This window comes from Schistocerca serialis, chromosome 5 (assembly GCF_023864345.2).
Source record: "Schistocerca serialis cubense isolate TAMUIC-IGC-003099 chromosome 5, iqSchSeri2.2, whole genome shotgun sequence".
Lineage (NCBI taxonomy): Eukaryota > Metazoa > Arthropoda > Insecta > Orthoptera > Acrididae > Schistocerca > Schistocerca serialis.
Genome location: NC_064642.1, coordinates 765575059 through 765599286, shown reverse-complemented (window position 1 = coordinate 765599286; position 24228 = coordinate 765575059).

Sequence of the window (24228 nt, the reverse complement as noted above, 5' to 3'; positions counted from 1 at the left end):
GACAAATGAAAAAGAAATGAAGTCGTTCAAGAAGGCACTGGTCGCACAGGGAAGTTCAGCTTAGTGCACAAACGTAGACAGACGGTTGAACACATGAACGTAGGAGCACTCACGAAGAAACAAAGTTGCACTAAGATGAAGAGAAACACTAGCACAATGATGGCGATCTTCAGCGCACTATAAACACACTGTTGCAGGAAGAAAAGGGGGGACACCTGCCACAGGGAAATAAGGGAGGGTAGTGGGGGTGGGGGGGAGGGAAGGACGCCAGGTGAATATGGGAGGGAGAGGGGAGGGGGTAGGGGGGCGTGGAAGCTCGGGGAGGAGGAGGAGAGGGATAGAGGAGGGAGGAAGTGAGGACAGAGAGAAGGGAGAGAGGGTGCCCTGGAGGAAAAACATGGGAGGAGGAAGGGGAGGATTAAATCTGGTAGGAGGGTAGATAGAAGAGACGAGGGCATCATCCAGGAGGATAAGTTGGTGGAAGCCACCTTGGGCAACGTGCGGTTAAAGGCGCTGCAGTCTGGAACCGCAAGACCGCTACGGTCGCAGGTTCGAATCCCGCCTCGGGCATGGATGTTTGTGATGTCCTTAGGTTAGTTAGATTTAACTAGTTCTAAGTTCTAGGGGACTAATGACCTCAGCAGTTGAGTCCCTTAGTGCTCAGAGCCATTTGAACCATTTGAACCACCTTGGGCAAGGGTATGGAGTGTTGTAAGATGGAGAGCAGGTGGGATGCAGGTGTATAGGTGCAGCAGCAGATGGGGTGGGAAAGGATGGGAGAGACAAGCGGGTGAGGGGGATCAAGTTTACGAGAGGTGTAAAGGTTCTGTATCCATTCAAGGAAGAGGAGGAGGTGTGGGAAATGAATTAAGTCATACAGGATCCGCGTAGGGGATGGGAGGTGGATGCCATAGGCGAGGCAGAGCACATGGCGTTCCAGGATTTGAAGGGACTTGTAGAAGGTAGGAGGGGCAGAGATCCAGGAGGGATGGGCATAACAGAGCATCGGGCAGATGAGGGATTTATAGGTATGGAGGATTGTGGAGGGGTCCAGACCCCATGTGCGGCCAGAAAAGAGCTTGAGGAGGTGGAGTCAGGAGCGTGCCTTGGCTTGGATTGTCTGGAGATGGGAGGTCCAGGAGAGGCGATGGTCATGGGTGATGCCAATGTACTTGAGAGTGAGGGTGAGGTTGATAGGACAGCCATAGACAGTGAGATAAAAATCAAAAAATGTTCAGATGTGTGTGAAATCTTATGGGACTTAACTGCTAAGGTCATCAGTCCCCAAGCTTACACACTACTTAACCTACTTTATCCTCAGCATGAACACACACACCCTTGCCCGAGGGAGGACTCGAACCTCTGCTGGGACCAACCGAGATAAAAATCTAGGAGACAGAAAGAAGGGGGTGTGTTGTCTACAATGATTGCTTGGGTCTTGGAAGGATCGACCTGCCACTGTTTTACACCTAGTGGTGAACCGGTCAAGATGGGAATGGAGATGGTGCTGGGAGTGTTGCAGGGTCGGGGTGAGGGCAAGGAAGGCGGTGTCATAGGCGTATTGGAGAAAGTGTGTGAAGGCGGTGGCATGTCCGCCGTGTAAAGAAGGTAGATAAGAGGGGAGAGGACGGAACCTTGGGGCACACCGGCAGAGGGCTGCAAGGTGTAGGAATCCGTGTTACGATGGTGACATAGGAAGAACGGTGAGAAAGGAAGGAGGCCATCAGACGGACGTAGTTAATAGGAAGGGCGAAGGTTTCAAGCTTGAAGAGGAGACCTGAATGCCATACACGGTCGTAGGCACACTCACGATCGAGAGAGAGGAAGAGGGTGGAGCGGCGGGAATTTAGTTGTTCGGAGAGGGAGTGAGTGAGGTGAAGGAGAAGGTCATCGGTAGAAAAGGACGGCCGAAAGCCACACTAGCTAGAGGGAAGGAGGCAGTGCTGCTGGAGGTGCTGGTGGATGCGTCGGGTAAGGATGGAATAGCTCCATCGATGAACTGGCCTTTTATACCTGGTGTACGTAGGACTACCGCCATCTATCTGCGCGCATATCGCTATCCCACGACTTCTGTCAACTCAGATTAATCTGTTTTGTGATTTGGTTTCAATAGAAACCTTATGCCGTTTCAAGCACCTGTGTCAGTTTTTGCCTGTGTTATCAGAGTTTACACATCGGGTTTCTCAACCAGATACGCAATTGTTTTTTGTAACAAGGTCGTGTTAGCTCTTGTGTAAGAGAAATATCTCCCAGTATCTATCTAAATTCAACAGCTGCTGGTTCGTGAGTTATTGGGACTGTGGTTTATCTTTCCATGGCTCTGCTGCTCGTGTTGCTTGTAACCCCATGACTGTCATTCGAATATGGCTCATTGGGTTCAGGTGGACCATAATCAATGCCATGTAGAATCTAAGCGACTCCGAGGGACTATCACTCGAGACGACACACGTGTTGTCCGCTCAGCCATACAGCATCCCACAAGCACTTCACCTACACTGATATGCCAAAATGTTGTGATCACTACTCACCGAAAGACTGGTTGTTCCCTGGTGCCACCACTACGAGCACGCGACGTACTAAGGAGTGTAGCTGTTTATTAGTGGAGCAGAGATGTTTGGCGAATGATTGCAGCGAAAATAGAGGCTGCAAATAAAATCCTTTGGCATACCACCAGGTGTATTCACATTGTCTCCTTGCTGCTAACATTGGCCCAGAGGGAAGCAAAGGCTCTGTGCTATGCAGCTAATACATATAACGAATAATCATGTTTTTTGTCGTAAGTGAAAAGTAGCAGCATCAGCAACTTCTTTTGTTACTGGTTTCTAAAGTTCAAAAATCTGCTGCTGCAGCAGTAGAACTCGTTTTGTGACAGGTTTTCTAGTAGAAGCAGTGGTGTTCCAACTTTCTTCTGTTTGCCAGTTATGGAAGTCATTTTCATTCTGGTAAGAAGTTTTTGATATTCCAGAATGAGATTTTCACTCTGAGCGGAGTGTGCGCTAATACGAAACTTCCTGGCGGATTAAAACTGTGTGCCGGACCGAGACTCGAACTCGGGACCTTTGCCTTTAGCAGGCAAGTGCTCTACCAACTGAGCACGACTCACGCCCCGTCCTCACAGCTTTACTTCTGCCAGTACCTCGTCTCCTACCTTCCAAACTGAACAGAAGCTCTCCTGCGAACCTTGCAGAACTAGCACTTCTGAAAGGAAGGATATTGCGGAGACATGGCTTAGCCACAGTCTGGGGGATGTTTCCAGAATGACATTTTGACTCTGCAGCGGAGTGTGCGCTGACATGAAACTTCCTGGGAGATTAAAACCTCTGGATTCAAAAAGGGTGGAAATGTCTCACTAAACAGGCAAAAGCTTCTTCAGTGCTTGCCAATGAACATAAATGAAATTAAGAACTTTCGACATTGCAGCGCGTCAACAAGTATCGAAATAATTATGAAAAATCCGCCTCGATTGCACAAACTACCTGGTGTTTACCTAGGTTTCAGCGTGGGTAACCACGCCTTCTCCATAACAAATATAAAACAGCTTGCCTAAATAGGCATAGTCAATGGCTAAAATCAACACCTACAGCGACAAGACACCATCACAAAATTGTGGTCTTGCCGCTGTAGGTGTTCATTTTAGCCTTTGACTATGCCTATTTAGGCAAGCTGTTTTATATTTGTTCTGAAGAATGCGTGGTTACCCACGCTGAAACTGAAACCTAGGTAAACACTAGGTACTTTGTGCAATCGAGGCGGATTTTTCATAATTACAAATGAAATTGACGTGGTAGGAGAACCAATCTTAGAAAAAGTAGCGGAAAAAAGTACTGAATTTTAATCTTCCTCAACTGACGCTAAGAACATGTGTTGCTGGGGAGATGTTGTACAAATAAACGAACCCCAAGAGTCTATAAAAGGAACCTATTTTGCGTTGCTGAACTGGATCGCTTAAGTTTTGTTAACATTTAAATTATGTAATGTTTTTGAAAAGATTGACCTAACAAACAGAAACTAAGTATAACTTGCCTTGTCCACTTCATCTCTTTAAACTTTTTCCCAGTTTTTGGAAATAAATGATTCACTGAACTTTCATAACAACCTGTTAAATATTTGATTGAATTTGCATTGACATGGCCTCAGCGCATTTTTTATCTCACTGTGAACGGTAAAGTGCTTTAATTTAATCACAGGAGATACTGTACAAAGAAAAATAAAATTAAAAAAATGAAAAATCGAGTAAAACAGTAGAATAGTAAAGAACAGACCACAGTTTACCAACATCCTATCAATTAGTCACAGCATAACACGTGAAGGAAGATGGGAAAATGGGAAGCTTTAACCCAGCTGACGGTAAGTGACTTCGGAAAAAGGCAGAGATAGTTACGCCCTAGCACTTTGTAACGAGCATTTCCGAAAACGAAGAAGCCGCTCGGCTGTTAAAGGTTATTCTGTCGCACGGTTCTCTGGAAAGTGTTTGAAGGGCGCTGAAAGCACCAGTAGGCGCAGGACGTCCCACTCCCACACCAGTGAACGTGGAGGTCGGAGAACGTGGAGTTCGGAGACTTCCCTGCACAGTGACGACGGATAGCCGACGATACATGTAAGCCGTGGCGGCTCGGTTTGCTGGCCTTACTACCTCTGGCACCTGTATCGGTAGGCACCTCCCTCGGCGACGACGAGGGAGTTGTGAAAGGCACGTGGAGGAAGGAGAAGAGCTGGAGCAGCCGTGCTTCGCGGCGGGGTTTGGTTGGGCAGATTTGGTTTGGACAACGCGTGTACCCAGCCGGATCGCCGAGCGACGTGTCGAATGTTGGGCAGCCGCTACTAAAGAAGGTGACGAAGGTCGTACCCTGGAGCTCTGGAGCTGTGGTAGGGGGGGGGGGGGGGGGAGGCTCCTTCTGTTATCTGAAAAGGAGTTAAAAGGATAATTGACGGTGGGGAGAGTACACCGTAACATACTACCTACTGACATCCTAGGTATGTGGTTTTATTATGTTCGAGTATAATGACTTTTCTGGAGACTAGAAATCTACTCTGTAGGAATCAGCATGGGTTTCGAAAAAGACGGTCGTGTGGAACACAGCTCGCGCTATTCGTCCACGAGACTCAGAGGGCCATAGACACGGGTTCACAATTAGATGCCGTGTTTCTCGACTTCCGCGAGGCGTTCGATACAGTTCCCCACAGTCGTTTAATGAACAAAGTAAGAGCATATGGACTATCAGACCTATTGTGTGATTGGATTGAAGAGTGCCGAGATAACAGAACGCAGCATGTCATTCTCAATGTAGAGAAGTTTCCGAAGTAAAAGTGATTTCAGGTGTGCCGCAGAGTAGTGTCGTAGGACCGTTGCTATTCACAATATACATAAATGACCTTGTGGATGACATCGGAAGATCACTGAGGCTTTTTGCGGATAATTTTACTTAAATGCAGGAGGATCTGCAGCTAATTGCCGCATGGTGCAGGGAATGTCAATTGAATCTCAATGTAGACAAGTTTAGTATGCTGCGAATAAATAGAAAGAAAGATCCTTTATCATTTAGCTACAATATAGCAGGTCAGCCACTGGAAGCAATTAATTCCATTAATTATCTGGGAGAACCCATTAGGAGTGATTTAAAATGGAATGATAAAATAAAGTTGATCGTCGGTAAGGCAGATGTCAGACTGAGATTCATTGGAAGAATCTGAAAACAAAGGAAGTAGGTTACAGTACGCTTGTTTGCCCACTGCTTGAATACTGCTCAGCAGTGTGGGATCCGTACGAGATAGGGTTGATAGAAGAGATAGAGAAGATCCAACGGAGAGCAGCGCGCTTCGTTACAGGATCATTTAGTAATCGCGAAAGCGTTACGGAGATGATAGTAAACTCCAGTGGAAGACTCTGTAGGAGACACGCTCAGTAGCTCGTTATGGAATTTTGTTGAAGTTTCGAGGAGATACCTTCACCGAGGAGTCAAGCTGTATAATGCTCCCTCCTACGTATATCTCGCGAAGAGACCATGAGGATAAAATCAGAGAGATTAGAGCCCACACAGAGGCATACCGACAATCCTTCTTTCCATGAACAATACGAGACTGGAATAGAAGGGAGAACCGATAGAGGTACTCAAGGTACCCTAAGCCACACACCGTCAGGTGGCTTGCAGTGTATGGATGTAGATGTAGCTGTAGATACTGTTAAAAGAAAAATTGGTTCAATATTATTGTGTCTTGTTCAGTGAATAATATGTGTTTGGTTGTTCTGCAGTGTGCCAATAGTTGTTAGCGCGTCTCCTTTGAAGCCACGTGATTTGTAAGCCGCTAGTGTGCACCCGTTTGGGGTGCCATGTTAAGAATTGAAATGGCAACAACGGGAAGTGGCACTATAGCCAGTGGCAATGTCGTGGTGCTGTGTCAGGTACTGGGTGTGAATTTGAAATCTAATTGTGATTTAGTAAAGTGTATTTATTCTAACCTACGTTGATGTGTTTTAGTCGTAATTGAATTACGTAGGGTTACTACTGAGTGAAATTTCCTGCTTTGCTTAAGCTCACGTTAACTAGTGTTTCTTAAGGCGTTTTAGCAATACTTATTCAAGTATTTAACTGCAAGTGCTCTGTTTGTACCTCCACCTTTTCAGTTACAGTCGCAGGTTCGAATTCTGCCTCGGGCATGGATGTGTGTGATGACCTTAGATTAGTTAAGTTTAAGTAAATCTTAGAACTACTAGGGGACTGATGACCTCAGAGCCATTTGAACCTAGACAGAGGCACATGTATTTATTGTGTACGAAAAAATCCATTTTAATTATCTCTGTCAATCTTAGCGAGTTTCACATGATCCGATTAAGAGCCTTGTGAAGGCATACATTTAAGTTTGGCTTTATTTGTTTTATCTGAGATTACGAGTTGTAACTATCTTGCTAAAGCGAGTCTAATCACTTGTTAGAGTATATTCTGTTATAGTCGGAGGATACCGCCTCGCGCTTGATTCATGTTCACAGTTGATTGCGAAACACGCGGGTCTACCCTGGTATTTGCAGCCGTGACTTCTGGGCCGCGACCTTGGCGGCATCCTGCTCAACGCCCAAGGTCTAAGTTACTGTCGCGAAAGCGTTTTGCAGCGTCGTCTGTCATACCTAGCAAAAGTTGAGTAGTTGTCTTGTTCCTTGGAGCCATATCTGGGTTGTGTGACTGCTGCAAGGCTTGTAGGATGTGGAGTTTAGCGGGATTAACTCATGAACTTTTAACCAAGCTGTAGACCCTCTTACTGTTCATAAAAGAGGAGTGTGCAAATTCTCTAGTAACTGTACTTCATAAAATGGGATGTGCTCTGTATATGGTAAATGTAGTTTCCCTTTCCTGAACGACTCAAATTTTATTCTTGCTGTCCAAAAACTCAGATGCTTTGTGTTTATTGAATAGTGCTTCCTTTGCTTATATTGGTAATTTCGGTAATTTGTCACTTTATATTTCACTATAATTCTGGTGGTTTTCATGTTGCTATTAATCTAGAATTTAATTGATCAGAATGTCTTTCTAAAATAAATGTTAATTTGGTGAAAAAGACGAATTTTATGATGCGTCTCTCTTCCGCGTGTTGATGCTTGATCCTTTCCTATCCTTAACCTGTTACCTGTGTTTCATGAAATATTATGTCCAAACATTGTAATACAAAAATGTTCACAAAGAAAACTACTGTTATGGTGTTTTGTCGAAAAGAATATCTTAGAGCTAAAATCATAATCGAAAATAACGTAGCGGAAGAAGTTCATATGTCCAAAAACTTGAGCTGAGATACCTCTTATGCTTATTATAATGATCCTCAACAGAAACTACAAAGGCACTTACACAAGCTACGTACGATTAAGAGAATGCTCCTAACCAAACCACAAAACAGACACTACTTAAATTATATAATGTTTTGCTCTAGAATTACTTCCCTAAATATTCGAAGCAAGCACTTCCATGACCAGAAAGGTATAGGAAATTGAAGAGGCAGAAATGAGACTTCTGTGACATTTGTTGGGATACAGTAAAACACGATACGAACAGTGATATATGAGAGAACTTCGAAGTTGTAGGAGAAAAAAAATGAGTGGTACAAGAGATGTGGATCAAGGCCAGATACCCATGATATCTATGACTACCTGTAACTACAGACACAAGAGGAAGAGAAGGATAGAACGATCACAAAGATGTTGTTGTGATCAGATTTGAACTGCTTCGTTTCGCAACAGGTAAAGATGAGATGAGGTTCCACATTAAGCCCATAGCAGGCGTTCGTAGCTCGGTGCATGTTGCCCTCGCTGTTTATGTATATATATTGTGGTGTCACCGCCAGACACCACACTTGCTAGGTAGTAGCCTAAAAATCGGCCGCGGTCCACTAGTATACGTCGGACCCGCGTGTCACCAGTGTCAGTGATTGCAGACCGAGCGCCGCCACACGGCAGGTCTAGAGAGACGTCCTGGCACTCGCCCCAGTTGTACAGCCGACTTTGCTAGCGAAGCTACACTGACCAATACGCTCTCAATTGCCGAGACGATAGTTAGCATAGCCTTCAGCTACGTCATTTGCTACGACCTAGCAAGGCGCCATAGCATTAGATATTGAGATTATAACATGTACCGTCAAGAGCGATGTACACCAATAGTGGATTAAAGTTAAGTATTATATCAACTACGTACTTTATTTGCTACTACACTCCTGGAAATTGAAATAAGAACACCGTGAATTCATTGTCCCAGGAAGGGGAAACTTTATTGACACATTCCTGGGGTCAGATACATCACATGATCACACTGACAGAACCACAGGCACATAGACACAGGCAACAGAGCATGCACAATGTCGGCACTAGTACAGTGTATATCCACCTTTCGCAGCAATGCAGGCTGCTATTCTCCCATGGAGACGATCGTAGAGATGCTGGATGTAGTCCTGTGGAACGGCTTGCCATGCCATTTCCACCTGGCGCCTCAGTTGGACCAGCGTTCGTGCTGGACGTGCAGACCGCGTGAGACGACGCTTCATCCAGTCCCAAACATGCTCAATGGGGGACAGATCCGGAGATCTTGCTGGCCAGGGTAGTTGACTTACACCTTCTAGAGCACGTTGGGTGGCACGGGATACATGCGGACGTGCATTGTCCTGTTGGAACAGCAAGTTCCCTTGCCGGTCTAGGAATGGTAGATCGATGGGTTCGATGACGGTTTGGATGTACCGTGCACTATTCAGTGTCCCCTCGACGATCACCAGTGGTGTACGGCCAGTGTAGGAGATCGCTCCCCACACCATGATGCCGGGTGTTGGCCCTGTGTGCCTCGGTCGTATGCAGTCCTGATTGTGGCGCTCACCTGCACGGCGCCAAACACGCATACGACCATCATTGGCACCAAGGCAGAAGCGACTCTCATCGCTGAAGACGACACGTCTCCATTCGTCCCTCCATTCACGCCTGTCGCGACACCACTGGAGGCGGGCTGCACGATGTTGGGGCTTGAGCGGAAGACGGCCTAACGGTGTGCGGGACCGTAGCCCAGCTTCATGGAGACGGTTGCGAATGGTCCTCGCCGATAGCCCAGGAGCAACAGTGTCCCTAATTTGCTGGGAAGTGGCGGTGCGGTCCCCTACGGCACTGCGTAGGATCCTACGGTCTTGGCGTGCATCCGTGCGTCGCTGCGGTCCGGTCCCAGGTCGACGGGCACGTGCACCTTCCGCCGACCACTGGCGACAACATCGATGTACTGTGGAGACCTCACGCCCCACGTGTTGAGCAATCCGGCGGTACGTCCACCCGGCCTCCCGCATGCCCACTATACGCCCTCGCTCAAAGTCCGTCAACTGCACATACGGTTCACGTCCACGCTGTCGCGGCATGCTACCAGTGTTAAAGACTGCGATGGAGCTCCGTATGCCACGGCAAACTGGCTGACACTGACGGCGGCGGTGCACAAATGCTGCGCAGCTAGCGCCATTCGACGGCCAACACCGCGGTTCCTGGTGTGTCCGCAGTGCCGTGCGTGTGATCATTGCTTGTACAGCCCTCTCGCAGTGTCCGGAGCAAGTATGGTGGGTCTGACACACCGGTGTCAATGTGTTCTTTTTTCCATTTCCAGGAGTGTATTAATTCCCTTAACTGTTCCAGACCTCGCGCCAGTCAGCGTGTAATTAAACGCGTGCATTTCGGCCTCCTCTAGCAAAACAGGTTGTCTCTTCTGCCAACACTTCATATATATATATATATATATATATATATATATATATATATATATATATATATATATATATATATGAAAAATTGCGACACAACGAAAATAATTCATTTAGAGTAATGCGATTTTGGAAATAAATTTGTCCAGGTAACATATTTAAGTGATTAACATTGCACGACCGCAGGTAAGTGCGAGGTGTACCATTGCAACTGAGAAATGCTGTTCATGAATGGCAGCACAACAGGACGAATCACCTAGACTGATGTACAAATTTTCAGTCATTGTGCGTGATAACCATAAGAGTGGACCTTCTGGCATGTTGGTTGCATGTCCTCAACTGTCCTCCTTCTAACCAACACGCGACCATCGCTGGCACCGAGGCAGAACCAGCTTTCATCAGAAAAAGCAACAGGTCTCCATCCTGCTCTCCAGTGAGCTCTCGCTTGACACCACTGCAGTCGGAAATGGCGGTGGTTTGTGGACTGTGGAACGCACACTTCAACGCGTCTGTCTCGGAGCTGTCCTTGAAGTAACCGATTTTTAACAGTTCGTTGTGTCACTGTGATGCCAACTCAAACTGAAACTTCCCGGCAGATTAAAATTGTGTGCCGGTCTGAGACTCGAACTCCGGACCTTGCCTTTCGTGGGCAAGGGCTCTGGCAGCTGAGCTACCCAAGTACCACGCACGCCCTCTCCTCACAGCTTTAATTTTGTCAGCACCTTGTCTCCTACCTGCTGCTCAAAATGCTGCTGCAGATGTGCAGTTCGATGCGCGAGACCCGTAGGCCGAACACGATGGTTTTCCCTCTCGATACCGCCACGTGGCCGTCCGGAGCCCTGTATTCTTGTGATCACCGTTGCCAGAAACCACGTACAGTGGCTACACTCCTGCCAAATCTTTGTGCAGAACTGCAGAAGGAACATCTAGATTATCGTAGCCCTATTACACGACCACCTTCAAACTCAGCGAGATACTGACAAACGTAGTCTTTGTCGCCTTATTGGTATTCTCACGTCCTATCTGAAAGGTAAATAACCCTCAGGACCGTTACACTGTTTTTAAAGGAAATTTAATTTCCATTTTGATAGCAGAGCTACTAGCGCCATTATATATATATATATATATATATATATATATATATATATATATATATATATATACTGGGTGAGTCACCTAACATTACCGCTGGATATATTTCGTAAACTTCGTAAACCACATCAAATACTGATGAATCGATTCCACAGACCGAACGTGAGGAGAGGGGCTAGAGTAACTGATTAATACAAACCATAAAAAAATGCACGGAAGTATGTTTTTTAACACAAACCTACGTTTTTTTTAAATGGAACCCCATTAGTTTTGTTAGCACATTTGAACATATAAATAAATACGTAATCAGTGCCGTTTGTTGCATTGTAAAATGTTAATTACATCCGGAGATATTGTAACCTAAAGTTGACGCTTGAGTACCACTCCTCCGCTGTTCGATCGTGTGTATCGGAGAGCACCGAATTACGTAGGGATCCAAAGGGAATGGTGATGGTCCTTAGGTACAGAAGAGACTGGAACAGCACATTACGTCCACATGCTAACATCTTTTTATTGGTCTTTTTCACTGACGCACATGTACATTACCATGAGGGGTGAGGTACACGTTCGACGGGCGTTTCATAGGACGTGGAGGACGCATAAATTGGCCAGCCCGTTCTCCTGATCTTACACCTCTGGACTTCTTTCTGTGGGGTACGTTAAAGGAGAATGTGTACCGTGATGTGCCTACAACCCCAGAGGATATGAAACAACGTATTGTGGCAGCCTGCGGCGACATTACACCACATGTACTGCGGCGTGTACGACATTCATTACGCCAGAGATTGCAATTGTGTGCAGCAAATGATGGCCACCACATTGAACATCTATTGGCCTGACATGTCGGGACATACTCTATTCCACTCCGTAATTGAAAACGGAAACCACGTGTGTAGGTGTACCTCACCCCTCACGGTAATTTACATGTGCGCCAGTGAAAAAAACCAATGAAAAGGTGTTAGCATGTGGACGTAATGTGCTGTTCCAGTCTCTTCTGTACCGAAGGTCCATCACCGTTCCCTTTGGATTCCTACGTAATTCGGTGCTCTCCGATACACACGATCGAACAGCGGAGGAGTGGTACTCAAGCGTCAAGTTTAGGTTACAATATCTCCGGATATAATTAACAATTTACAATGCAACAAACGGCACTGATTACGTATTTGTTTATATGTTCAGATGTGCTAACAAAACTAACGGGGTTCCATTTAAAAAAACGTAGGTTTCTGTTTAAAAAAAATTCCGCGCATTTTTTATGGTTTGTATTAACCAATTACACTAGCCCCTCTCCTCACGTTCGGTCTGTGGACTCGATTCGTCAGTATTTGATGTGGTTTACGAAATATATCCAGCGGTAACGTTAGGTGACTCACCCTGTATATAAAAGTGTTTCCTTTATCCCCTTATTACGCACGCACACACACACACACACACACATATATATGTGTGTGTGTGTGTGTGCGTGCGTAATAAGGGGATAAAGGAAACACTTTTATCACTTCCTGTCTGATTCTTCTGATTCGTGCACTAATTGTTGAGTCTGTCATGGAACTTATGGTAGAAGACACCATGACAGTGTTGCGGACCACCGTCATCGCTTGATATCTGATGTCTTACCTGAGTGTGATGACAGCTTCCAATAGGAGAGCTGTCCATGTCACAAGGTCTGAATGTTGCTGCTGTGGGTCTAGTGGGGTGGTAGTGATCTCAGATTCGTGTCTTGGCCACTGAATTCGGCTGATCTGAGCCGATCGAACACATCTGGGATGCTATCGGGCCCCATGTCTGCGCCTACAAACTAGCGGCTCAATTTACCGGACGTCTTCGACGATATCTGGTACTATATAATCTCTGAAGCTTATCAAGAACTTACCGATTTCGTTGCAGTATCGCTGCTGTAATGCATTCAAACTGCGGACCAACACGGTACTAGCTGACGATCATAAGACTTTGGCTCATCAGTGCACAATGAGTCAGGAATTTAGCTTCCAGCAAGATAAGTACCCGAACGGAAGTGTGAAATGCTAATCGTTAGCATATCTAAACATATAATAATCTTCAGGCGATATGACGTTTCTTGCACGGTGTCTTCACTGAACTGCAGTTTGAGTGTCTAGTGGTGTAGATAATCAGTAACACAACCTACTGTGTGTCAAGCCACGTGTACCTAGTGCGACGGCGGAATGGGATGGGTTGAATGACGCTACGAGAACTGTAATTGCATCGACGAAAACCTCAACATAGTACTTTCACCTCTGCTCAGAGATTATCCTATGAAACTGTGACAAAGCTGAGGATATGTGAAAGAGATACTAGAGCAGGATGTTGTAGTCATGATTGGCTATAGTTTGGACAACGATCATCGATGTGTTGCACGAGATTTCAACAAAAGCCAAATAACTGATATGAAAATCTTATATGAATAACAATTATACTTCCGTCATGTATAGAAAGTGTAGGTGTTTCAGCTGTCAGACTTTCAGTGACTCCAGCGAAATATTCACATTGGTTCCTACAGCGATGTTCTAATGGCACCACATTCCTTCTTATGCACTTTTCGCAGATAGCTTATCATTTAGGAAATAATGTCGCAAGGAATTAAGTATCGATTCAGTACATAGCAAAATACTAAATAATATACAGAACTGAATCGATCACTCACAAAAAATGGAAATACACTCACAAAAAAATGGAAAATACCAGACCTTCCCCCCCCCCCCCCCCCCCCATGAACTATGGACCTTACCGTTGGTGGGGAGGCTTGCGTGCCTTAACGATACAGATAGCCGTACCGTAGGTGCAACCACAACGGAGGGGTATCCGTTGAGAGGCCAGACAAACGTGTGGTTCCTGAAGAGGGGCAGCAGCCTTTTTAGTAGTTGCAGGGGCAACAGTCTGACTGATCTGGCCTTGTAACACTAACCAAAACGGCCTTGCTGTTTTGGTACTGCGAACGGCTGAAAGCAAGGCGAAACTACAGCCGTAATTTTTCCCGAGGGCATGGAGCTTTACTGTATGATTAAATGATGTTGGCATCCTCTTGGGTGAAATATTCCGGAGGTTTGCCCCCATTCGGATCTCCGGGCGGCGACTACTCAAGAGGACATCGTTATCAGGAGAAAGAAATCTGGCATTCTATGGATCGGAGCGTGGAATGTCACATTCCTCAATCGGGCAGGTAGGTTAGAAAATTTAAAAAGGGAAATGGATAGGTTAAAGTTATATGTAGTAGGAATTAGTGAAGTTCGGTGTCACGAGGAACAAGACTTTTGGTCAGGTGAATACAGAGCTATAAATACAAAATCAAATAGGGGTAATGCAGGAGTATGTTTACTAATGAATGAAAAATTAGAGTGCAGGTAAGCTACTACAAACAGCATAGTGAAAGCATTATTGTGGCCAAGATAGACACGAAGCCCACGCCAACTACAGTAGTACAAGTTTATATGCCAACTAGCTCTGCAGGTAATGAAGAAGTTGATGAAATGTATGATGAGATAAAAGAAATTATTCAGGTAGTGAAGGGAGATAAAATTTAATAGTCATGGGTGACTGGAATTCGACATTAGGAAAAGGAAGAGAAGGAAACGTAGTAGGTGAATATGGATTGGAGCTAAGAAATGAAAGAGGAAGCCGACTGGTAGAATTTTGCACATAGCATAACTTAATCATAGCTAATACTTGGTTCAAGAATCATGAAAGAAGGTTGTATACATGGAAGAACCCTGGAGATACTGAAAGGTTTCAGATAGATTATATAATGGTAAGACAGAGATTTAGGAACCAGATTTTAAATTGTAACACATTTCCAGGGGCAGATGTGGACTCTGACCACAATCAATTGGTTATGAACTGTAGATGAAAACTGAAGAAACTGCAAAAAGGTGGGAATTTAAGGATGGAACTTGGATAAACTAAACCAGAGGTTGTACAGAGTTTCAGGGAGAGCATAAGGGAACAATGGACAGGAATGAGGGAAAGAAATACAGTAGAAGAAGAACGGGTAGCCTTGAGGAATGAAATGGTGAAGGCAGCAGGTAATCAATTAGGTAAAAAGACGAGGGCTAGTAGAAACCCTTGGGTAACAGAAGATATACTAAATTCAATTGATGAAAGGAGAAAATACAAAAATGCAGCAAGTGAAGCAGGCAAAAAGGAGGAATACAAACGTCTCAAAAATGAGATCGACAGGAAGTGCAAAATGGCTAAGCAGGGATGGCTAGAGGACAAATGTAAGGATTTAGAGGCTTATCTCACTAGGGGTAAGATAGATACTGCCTACAGGAAAGTTAAAGAGACCTTTGGAGATAAGAGAACGACTTGTATGAACATAAAGAGCACAGATGGAAACCCAGTTCTAAGCAAAGAAGGGAAAGCAGAAAGGTGGAAGGAGTATATAGAGGGTCTATACAAGGGCGATGTACTTGAGGATAATATTATGGAAATGGAAGAGGATGTAGATGAAGATGAAATGGGAGATACGATACTGCGTTTGACAGAGCACTGAAAGACCTGAGTCAAAACAAGGCCCCCGGAGTAGACAACATTCCATTGGAACTACCGACGGCCGTGGGAGAGCCAGTCCTGACAAAACTCTACCATCTGGTCAGCAAGATGTATGAGACAGGCGAAATTCCCTCAAACTTGAGGAAGAATACAATAATTCCAATGCCAAAGAAAGCAGGTGTTGACAGATGTGAAAATTACCGAACTAGCAGTTTAATAAGTCACAACTGCAAAATACTAACGCAAATTCTTTACAGACGAATGGAAAAACTGGTAGAAGTCGACCTCGGGGAAGGTCAGTTTGGATTCCGTAGAAATGTTGGAACACGTGAGGCAATACTGACCCTACGACTTATCTTAGAAGAAAGATTAAGGAAAGACAAAACTTCGTTTCTAGCACTTGTAGACTTAGAGAAAGCTTCTGACAACGTTGGCTGGAATACTCGCTTTCAAATTCTGAAGGTGGCAGGGGTAAAATACAGGGAGCGAAAGGCTATTTACAATTTGTACAGAAAGCAGATGGCAGTTATAAGAGTCGAGGGGTATGAAAGGGAAGCAGTGGTAGGGAAGGGAGTGAGACGGGGTTGTAGCGTCTCCCCGATGCTATTCAATCTGTATATTGAGCAAGCAGTAAAGGAAACGAAAGAAAAGTTCGGAGTAGGTATTAAAATGCTTGGAGAAGAAATAAAAACTTTGAGGTTCGCCGATGACATTGTAATTCAGTCAGAGACAGCAAAGGATTTGGAAGATCAGTTGAACGGAATGGACAGTGTCTTGAAAGGAGGGTATAATATAAACATCGACAAAAGCAAAACGAGGATAATGGAATGTAGTTGAATTAAGTCGGGTGATGCTGCGGGAATTAGATTAGGAAATGAGACACTTAAAGTAGTATAGGAGTTTTGCTATTTGGGGAGCAAAATAACTGATGATGGTTGTGGTGTCACCGCCAGACACCACACTTGCTAGGTGGTAGCCTTTTAAATCGGCCGCGGTCCGCTAGTATACGACGGACCCGCATGTCGCCACTGTCAGTAATTGCAGACCGAGCGCCGCCACACGGCAGGTCTAGAGAGAAATTCTAGCACTCGCCCTGTTGTACAGCCGACTTTGCTAGGAAAGGTTCAGTGAGAATTACGCTCTCATTTGCCGAGACGATATTTAACATAGCCTTCAGCTAAGTCAGTTGCTACGACCTAGCAAGGCGCTATTTATCATTTGCTATGTATCTAATGAAGCATGTACAGTAACAAGACCAATGTTCACCAATTGTGGATTAAAGTTAAGTGTTCCAGTAGCTACGTACTTTTCTTTATAGCATTCATTACGTATCCTGTTTCAGACCTCACGCCAGCCTGCGTGAGTTTAAGCGCGTGCCTTTCGGTTACCCGTCACTGTGGATTGGCTGTCTTACCAGTCCAAAACAATGGTCGAAGTTGAGAGGATATAAAATGTAGACTTGGGACGGCAAGGAAAGCGTTTCTGAAGAAGAGAAATTTGTTAATATCGAGTACAGATTTAAATGTCAGGAAGTCGTTTCTGAAAGTATTTGTATGGAGTGTAGCCATGTATGGAAGTGAAACATGGACGATAAATAGTTTAGACAAGAAGAGAATAGAAGCTTTCGAAATGTGGTGCTACAGAAGAATGCTGAAGATTAGATGGGTAGATCACATTACTAATGAGGAGGTATTGAATAGAACTGGGTAGACGTTTGTGGCACAACTTGACTAGAAGAAGGGATCGGTTGGTAGGACATGTTATGAGGCATCAAGGGATCACCAATTTAGTACTGGAGGGCAGCGTGAAGGGTAAAAATCGTAGAGGGAGACGAAGAGATGAATACACTAAGCAGATTCAGAAGGATGTTGGCTGCAGTAGGTACTGGGAGGTGAAGTGGCTTGCACAGGATAGAGTAGCATGGAGAGCTGCATCAAACCAGTCTCAGGACTGAAGACCACAACAAGAACAACAACAACAACAACCAGACTTCCCAACGCACCGATGGATTATACGCCGGTGTGTGGGGTGAATGGGGGTGGAAGTTGGGGAGTGAGAAGAAGAGATCGAGAACTATACAGGACACAGTGGAGACAACCCTGATGCCGGAACGGACAAGAAAGCTTATGCCATGAAGTCGAGAAGAAGAATAAGAAGCCTTAATATTTGTAACACATGGTCTGTGCAACAGTAGTACGTGTCGTGTATGATTTGAAGGATAAACATAAACACAGTTATGTCGCAGTCCTTAACCATAACTAACGCATGGTCTTGATATTGGTATGTCATGAATCCAGGCAGTGTATGTAGGTCACTAACGAATATGTGACATATGGCGCTTTGGAGCTAGCCAGTTCGCATCTGGTAGTGGACAAATTTTTCGTCGCCGGTGTTTGATCCGCAAGGGTTGGAGAAGTGACGGTGTAAAGTTGTTGATCACTGAACGTTGAACTAGTATTCTGGGTTAATTTCTAAATCTCTCCACAGTGTCGCCTGAAGTAGGAGGGTGTGATCGGTCTGTAGATGGTCACCAGTTCGCTTGGTGGTACTCGAGAGGAGTTGGCTGTATGCTGGCTCCCGTTGGCGCTCTCTCTCTCTGTTCTCACACATAATACACACACCTGGCACCATACACCTAACTCGGGCTACACACTTCACACACAACTTCCGTACACCACGAAGATAGCGAGCGTTGTGTGTGCAGGTAGTAAGTCCTTTCGACTAAGTGGTTAAACCTACCCTTTGGGATTTTTCTTCCTACAGTATTAGAGGATTCTTTCAATCTGTGACGAACCCAGCGTTCTTATGAAGAGACTAAGTGGAGGTGTCCACATTAAATTTTTGGAACATGCATCACAGAATTACAAGATGTTCTGCCGAGAACTACTTGGGTTGTTATGTAAATGAAGGGTGGCGGCGGGGAGGGGGGGAAGAAAAGGGCAGGGAAGGAAAGCTGCGGAATCAGTGGCGACGAGTGAAAATGTGTGCTCCAGCTGATCAGATCCCAGGATCCCCTGCTCATCAAGCAGATGTTTTAACCACTGCACCACCTACACACAATGGTTATTGCAATTCCGTGGACTATCTCGGTAAGACCTCGGCCTATCCACATACCCACCTAATGCCACCTATCCGCAATCCCCATCCATGCCATCCATGCTCGCTACTTGGACATTCCCACAGGAGGTCGAAAGTAACTATGCACCCGCAGTGAATGTGGTGGATTCATTGCTCATCGAGGAGAATCAGTTACATGAATACGTGGTGTCTCTCAGTTCGGACATGTGTATGCACAATTACATTCGAGCTCCTGTTGGAATCTCAAAGTAGCGAGCATGGAGGGCATTTGGTGGTTATGTGGATCGTCCGAGGGGCTTACCGCCACAGTCCGCGCAATTGCGATAAACACTGTGTTTAGGTGGCGCAGTGGTTAACAAATGTGCTGGAGGAGCAGGAGATCCCGGTTTCTAATCCTGGTTCGGCATACATTATGACTCGTCCCCCCCCCCCCCCCCCCCGATCGCCCCAATGAAACAGACATCAACATTTGGCCCCTCCACCCACAATTTACGTAATATTTACCACAGCTGCAGATTTCGCATGGTGTCTGTTCTTTCAGACATGTTCGACAGACCAGTCACCAGGCATTCATATCGTTGGGTTGTGACGGAGAGCAGGAATTCTTTGCGCACGGGAGAACTAAAACGAGAAACCAGTCCAAAGTTACAAATTCCATTCGGGACTTCATTGTATTGAAAATTCTGACACTACAGCGAAAATGCAAGTTATGCAGAAAGCGTGTCTTGTTTATAATAGAGATACGTCACTTCCGCCGTGTACGAGATTCCAGCGTGCTAGTCCAAAGTTGTAAATTTCACTTTTTTTTTTATTCACTCGATGACAATTTTCGAGCCGAGACCCATTTTCAGATCATCGTCATATAATCAACAATGGTACTTCCGAAAATGTAAAAACCATGTAAAAAATTTGCAAATTACCAGTTACACGACATACAAATAACTGTTATCTGTGTGCCCTGTAACTGGTCGTTCGCACACTGTTGACATGGTTTTCACGTTTCTGGAAATACTATTTTTGACTGCGTTACGATGATTTGAAAATGGGTTTCGACCCGAAACTTGTCATCGAGTGAATAAAAAAAGTGCGATTTGAAACTTTTGACTGGTTTCTCGTTCTACTGATTAACACAAGTTGCTGATCCACAGCTATTCCAGCATGCTGGAAGTTCGTACACGGGAGAAGTGACAATAGGTGACTTTAGTATTAGTAACAGTAACGGATGAAGTGAAGTATTTCATAAACAAGACACGCTTTCTGCATAACTTGCATTTTTCGTTGTAGCGTCAGAATTTTAAATACAACGAAGAACCGAGTGGAATCGGGTTCTAAGGGATTCCTTACAGCAAAAGATCGCTCGAACGCCTCCGTCCAGCCTTTGGAAGTTTGTCGGTAGAGATGGGATCCGCAGAGGAGTCTTTTCCCTCATTATACAGAAGAGTGTGGCTGCCACAGCCCTGACATGACTGACATACGGTTCGGAACGGAATTCGTTATCTCGTTCCCTGAGGCGTCTTGCAGCCCAGAAACCTCAGAAAATGGCCATCGTGACCTGAAGGCATAATTTTCTTGCGTAGAATAGTACCACTGCCGTTAGAAACGTTTAGCCATGCATCAGCGCTGATTGGGAATGCGCTGTATATTCTCTGAGTATGTTTTGCGATTGCTAAATATGCCAATCAGTTGCATGTATTGTAATATTATTGGGTTTTCGGTCGTATGAAAGCTGTGAGTACCCTTTGAAAGGCATTCACCTAGCTGTGTATTAAATGATCAACTTATGAGATGAGACCTATTCTTTGAAAGACATATGATTTACATAATTTACGTAACTGTAAAGATGTGCATCTAGCGCGAACTCTTACGTCGATTGCGCAGTCAAAGAAACATTTTTACGGAAGCTGGACTGAGCGTTCCTCTTCGATCTATATAAAAAAAACCTTGGTAGATCTTCAGATGTTATCGCATTTCTGCTTGTAACGTGAAAGCGTAAAGAAGGTCCTCTTTAAGCCATACAAGTGAGCGGGCAGAAAACAGTTATTAATTAATAAAATTCGAGTAATTTATGTTCGATACTGTAAATCGGCAAGTTATTGTTATGAAGGTGTTGAACGGTGCAAGAATTGTCTCGAAGGAAGTAGAAAAGTAATGACTGTAATTTGTGAGAAAAACGTGAATCAAGAAGCTAGCACAGGACAGGCTGAAATCTGATCGCATCATACAGTCAGAAAATAACTTATGTAAGCTGTACTGTTCATAAATAAGCCCTAATTGCTTGTGAGAATTATTTGAATATGTCTAGTGTTTACAAGATTTCTTATTCTATTCTTTTCCTCTTTTTACCTCCATGTCATATTATTTTTATAAATGTCAAACAGCCTTTACTACAACAGAGAGTACTGCGGCATCCTGGTCGTAGACAGAAGGTCGCTCCTTGTCTACTGTACAACTCATAGCTGCCCCATTTATTAATGATTTCATTTCCAAATGCAATTTTTTATTAGTCATTGTTAAACGTCCCTTAGGTAATTATAAAATTCATACTGAGTACGTAAAGGAATCAGGGTTGTTCTTTTCCAAATAATAAAAGCCTTTGCGTAGTCAAAAACTAGCCTCCTTCTGACAAACTGGAAACACGACATTCTAGTATGAAACACAAAATGTATATAGTTATCAGCTTAAAATTGAAAACATTGAAATATATTTAATTAATTTTCTTTCTTTATCATATCAGAGTACGATTTGCTTGACATTTTTATTTTAATAAATATAAAGCTAGGAATTAAAGGTCAAGTGCTGTTTTTGTGATACATTTATTTTCTGCTTTTACTCCTACAGTAATTAATTAAACATAGCGCTCTGTATGCATTCTCGGTATAGCGGTACTTCCTATCTCTCTCTCTTCTTTTCTTCTGATGGAGACAAAATTGTATAATTGTATGTCTCTAAACATCGACATCCCTTTTTCTATTTTCCTCTAAGATTACTGGGATTGTCTCACTTTTCATCAGTGACACAAACGTGCTCCCTAAATTTGTTAACTGACCTTTGAGACTCGCAGTCCAAAAACATTCACAAGTCTGCTCATTGCTGCTTCGTTTGAGGTGTTTCTTGTTCCACGAGGCGTGAGCATAGCCATCGAGCTACTGGGAGCAAAAATGATGGAGAACTTCTCATTCTGTAGTCTAGAGTGGTCAAGGGTCTCTGCAGCGTTTGTTGCTTGAATTACACCACACTATTCTCCATATAACGCCATTTCCGTGAAAAATTCAAGGTAGTGTTCGTCCTTCGCAAGACGAAAACACAAATCATAATTTGTTTCCTACATTTGAAACATCAAATGCCAACAAAGACCTCTGCTGTTTTAATAGGCCTCCTCGCTTTCTTGGCTTCAGTTATCGTACGACCAACAATAATACGCCAAGTTGGGCATTTATGAACAATGTGACTATTTGCGTGATAATAGAAAGTGATCAAAAGGCTGTTAAAAACAACAGGACTTACTTAACTTTGGTCTCATTGACACAGAATTCTTCTTTGGCAAGTTGTCTAATACTCTTCCTACGAGAAGAAACGGTTGTTTTCTCTCATATATGTAGGTGAAATGTAATAACGAAGCAGGAACTCGGATTTCACTTCAGTTTCTTTTTAATGTGTGAATTGATTCAGTTCACAGTACTCAGAACACATTGCATAATTCGAGGAAAAAATTTGAAAAAAAAACAATATTCAATACAGTCCATTATGACTGCTTGCCTCACATTCCATCATAAGAGTGCAATACCAAACCCAGAGACCAACCAACTACGCCATCACACAGCTACTACTAATCATGACTGCTTACTTCATGCACAAATCAACTAGTCCAGCGATACGTCATATCGAAATTCAAAGATATTCGAATACATCGATGTTTCATGTTACAAAGATATATGTACAGTATCGGTATGGTCTAAAGTACTTCCAGAAAAACACAACTATATTTAACATTTCATTAATTACAGCAATAATTAAAGGAATCAATAAGTGTATTATTAGTGTATTTGATGTGTCGTGATCTACAATACTTCGCGAAACACTAGTTCTGCTGACCAGTTCCATTATACGGCGCAAGGTACATAGTAGTTGCCCAGCTTAGCCGCTTACAAAACGGGTAGGGAATCCTAGAAGGTACGCGGAACAAGCATGAAAATGAATTACGTGAAACTAGAAAAAACATTGTATCTTTCGCTGAGGAAACAACGGAAAGATGTGCGTGGATCAGAAAAACAAGGTGTCGGATTTGTCAAAGAAACCCTGCCAGAGGCTACAACATTTGCTCACACTTAAGGAGGAATAATTGAAAACACATACCTTGTTGGGGAAATCGCATTGAGTGTATGTTTGGGGCTTTCTCTTCTGTGCTATTTATTAATTATACTTAGAATGACCGGACTTACTGAAATATTTTACCAGGATTTCTTGATGAGATTGAAGGAAGTTATAAGGAAAAATGGTATTAAATGCTGTGCAAAGGAGTTTGTTAGTGTCCAAATATCACATTGTTACTATTTATGGGTGTGAAATTTCTTATCGTCCACATTCATGTAACAAAGAGGTTGCTTAGCTAGGAGCTAACTAATGACAGTTGTTTACACAAAAAGTAGAGATGAATCAGTTACAAACTGCAAAAAAATTTGAGTTCTACAATCAAGATATCTCCAGCTCATTCATTAGTCAAAGAAATTATCTATTTTGTTGACTGAGTCGAGAAGGAATAACTGTTGGATCAGTACCCTTTGTCATATGTGTTATCCCCTGACCAACCTCCACAGCCGGCCGGAGTGGCCGAGCGTTTCTAGGCGCTACGGTCTGGAACCGCGCGACCGCTACGGTCGCAGGTTCTAGTCCTGCCTCGTGCATGGATGTGTGTGATGTCCTTAGGTTAGTTAAGTTTAACTAGTTGTAAGTTCTAGGGGACTGATGACCTCTGAAGTTAAGTCCCACGGTGCTCAGAGCCCTTTGGACCAACCTCCACACACCGTAGTCGTTTATGGATAGCTACTGCCACTCCTCCTCAGGCAATATCGTCTTAGTCAGGAAATGACATTTGACATGTGAGCCACAGCTAACTGTAAGGTCCCTATCCAAACAGGCCTCATAAAGGACAGAGATGTTTCGCAATAAACACTCTTCCTAGCTCTCCGTTAAGCACTTGTCGAAAAGCGCAGAGGCTCCACACGCCCATCCTAAATGAGTGTTTTACCACAAACCTTCATACAACGGTTCAGGAATGATACTGCTGCAGCTATCATGAGAGAAGAAAAATCTGCAGATGAGACCTGATGATTCAGAGACAGCAGAATTGTTACTCAG